Raw genomic sequence first — 3,585 nt, forward strand, 5'->3', positions numbered from 1 at the left:
TTTCATTGTATATATAGATAGATAACATTTTTTAAATCTACTTAATCTACTTATTAACTTATTTACTGATGGACATGGTGGTTGTTTCTACCTCTTGCTTATTGTGATCAATGCAGCTAGAAAAATTGGTGTAATATCCTACCAATTTTATATCCTAAACTGTAATTTGTTTTTGAGATGGCATCTCACTTTGTAGTGCAGGCTGGACTTGAACTCATTATGTAGCCCAGACTGGTCCTCAAAATCATGGCAATCTGACTGCCTCAGCCTCCCGAGTGTTGGGATTACCAATGTGTGCCACCACACCCACCAATTAAGTCCTTTACTCCTAGGGGTTCCAGAGCCTGGGACAACCAGAAACTTCAAATGCCTGTGAGAAGAGGGTACCCAAACCTTCATACTCTAGCACTAAGCCCTAAAAGCAAAAATATGGCTGAAGGAAGGGGGAAGCCCCTTAAAAACCAACATTTATCCTCACAACAACCCTGTCATGTGGATAGTTATCCCCATTTTACAGGTGAGGAAATTGAGATACAGCAACATAAAGACCTTTGGCCCAAGGTCATAGCTAGTGGTGGTAGAGCAGGAGTTTGATGCAGTCTGTCTGACTCACCCTTCCTTTTACTTTCATTTCAGACCTAGAGTAACCACTGAGGGAGAGCTATCTCCAGAGGAGGTGTGGCAGCTCCGTTCTCAGGTGACACCCAGCATAGGCAATTTGGTAAAAATATCCTTGCCTGCTTCTACACTGAAGACAATCAACTAGCCACTCAACAGTAGCAACTTGTGTGAGGACTGGAATGTCAGCCTCCTGGAAGGTGGTCCTGGGGCAGCCTGTGGAGAACTCACAATATCATTAAATAAATAAACTGGGTTTTTTTGTTTTGTTTTGGTATGTGTGTTACTGGGGATTGAACCCAGGGTCTTTGCACTGAGCTACATCTCTAGTCCTACTTATATTTTGAGACAGAGTCTTGCTAAGTCCCAGGTGGGACTCAAACTTGCAATCCTTCTGCCCAGAGTACTGGGATTACAGGCATGCACTCGCATGCCTGTTTTAAGTTATGTAGATTGTGCCACCAAGAAAAACTCACAAAAACCTGGGCACAGTGGCGTGCACCCATAGTCCCAGCTATTCAGGAGGTTGAGATAGGAGGCTTGTTTGAGCCCAGCTGGGTCTGATTCACCCCCATGTCTGCAGGGGACATCCTGACCTTGGACAGGGGACTCATCCTGTAGCCTGCTAGTACAAGCTCCCTGGCTGGTCCAGGTCTGTCCCTGAGTGTTCCTCATTTCTCCCCTGCTATGGTTTAAATGTGGCTTCTCTCCCTGAAACTCATGCTGCAGCTGGAGTTTAATCCTTATTGAGAGAAAATAAATGGGTGGAAATCCTCTGGGATGGAGCCCCCACAACTGAATGCTGATGGTTTTCTAAGTGTGAGAAATACACACACACACACACACACACACACAGTATTTTGCCATGTAATGTGCAATGCTGCCTCCAGACTCTGTCAGCAAAAAGATCCCTTGACCTTATATCTCCAGAACTATGCACCCAAGTAAACCTCTTTTCTGTATAAACTCATCAAGTTTGTGGTATTTTGTTATTAGCAACAGAAAATGGACCAAGACATCCCCTGACAAAGATTCTGTCATTGACCAAACTATTCAATTCAGGCTCTCCTGAACTTTTCAACTAGACTTGACTTTGGGGGTTCTGTGTTGTTTCTGAATCATTCAATTGTAGCAAGAATTCTGCTAAACTGCTTTAACCAAACTCTTCTCCGTTCAATATTTGTTCACTTTCTACATTAACAGAACTCCTCATCCTTCACCACCCCCCAGGTGGTATCTGAGCACCATGGCCTGTCTTCAGTTAAGAATCCTGTTAGATGGGTTTAGCCAGAGCTCTTTACCCAACGTTACCTCTTAGTAATTTTCTACCCACTGACCCTGCTCCACCCTTGGCTATGAACTCCCACTTACCTATGCTGTATGGGGAGCTCAGCCTAATTTCTCTCTGACTGCAAAACTCACCTTACTTATGGTAGTCTTGGATAAAGTCTGCCTTCTGGGGTTTTCATAAGTGTCATGACTGATTTTTCTTCAACATCCTATGGGGTCTGGGGGAGGGAGGTTGCTCCCCCAAGTTAGAGGAAGTGCAGCTGAGCAGCAGCCAGGGCCATCAGGACCTAGCCTGGATGTGGCAGATGTGAAATTTTTAAAGGACCCTGAGAAACCCTAGGACCTTCCCTACAATCTGAGCATGGAAGGATTCCAGTGGGCAAGCCAGTATGGTGGCTGTTATGTCTTGTGTCTAGATGTTCCCTCAAAGCCTCATGCAGTCATAGGCAGGGCTTTTTCAGAAGTGTCTGGATCTAGATAGAGTATGCAATGCTGGGAACATGGGTGTGTGATTACTAAATGAATACACTGATTGGTTTGGCACCACCTTAATCCCAGTAGCCTGGATACAATATAATGAACAGAAAGCTTGCCTTGTCCCTTGCTTGCTTTTTGCTGTCCTGTGTGTACAATGAACTGTTGTTCTCTGCGACACCCCTCTGCCATGTGCCACTCTGCTTTGGAGCCTGCCAACTATGGACTGAAACCTCTATGAACTATAAGCCAAATAAACCTTTCCCTTTTTAACTTTGGGCCTAGGGTATTTTGTCTCAGAAATGAGAAAAGTAACTAAGACAACGGCAGATGCCTATAATCCTACTAGGCTGAGGCAGGAGGATCACCAAGGTCAAGGTCAACCTGGGCTCCAAAGTGAGCTCAAGCTGGCTTGTACTACATAGCAAGACCTTGTCTCAAAAAACCAAAAACCAAACAAACACACACACATACACACACACACACACACACACACGTGGGCAACCTGGATGGGAATGGTGGTGGGCAGGAAAGTGTCCTTTTCCTGATGAGCTGCACAGCTGAATGCGGGCATGGGTGTGTGTGTGTGTGTGTGTGTGTGTGTGTGTGTGTGTGTGTGTGAGAGACAGGGTCTCATATGTAGTTGAGACTGACCTGGAATTCACTATGTAACCCAGGCTGGTCTCGAACTCACGGCGATCCTCCTGCCTCAGCCTCCTGAGTGCTGGGATTACAGGCGTGCACCACCATGCCCGGCTACGGGGATGGTTATTTATTGTCCTATGTCCACCTTAGTTCCTACCCGCGCGCCTGTTTGTAGTCTACCCCTAACCCCACCCCCGCCAGAGTCACCCAGTCTTTCTTAAAAGCCGCACCCCGCGGGAACGGTCCTCATAAATGACTAGGTCTTGGTGAAGAACCCTAGACACTTCTGTGGGCTCCTTTCCTCGATTTACCTCTGCCTGCCAGCGCCACCTCGAGGATGAACATGCCGGGTGCCAAGCTCTGGCAGGCGCTGTACGCGTAACCCTTCCGCCGCCCACCTGGGCTGAGCTCGGCTCCCGCTCCGGAAGCAGCGGCCCAACTCTCCCCAACCCTCCTCCTCCCCGCCTCCAAGCCTCAATTACCCGCCCAGGCGGCTGCGGAAGGGCCAATTAGTGCGGGAGACGTGGCCCCTGCGCCAGCTCGGCTGACCGCAGCCCC

This window comes from Fukomys damarensis, unplaced genomic scaffold, assembly GCF_012274545.1.
Source record: "Fukomys damarensis isolate Sample0158 unplaced genomic scaffold, DMR_v1.0_HiC HiC_scaffold_32, whole genome shotgun sequence".
NCBI classification, from domain to species: Eukaryota; Metazoa; Chordata; class Mammalia; order Rodentia; family Bathyergidae; genus Fukomys; species Fukomys damarensis.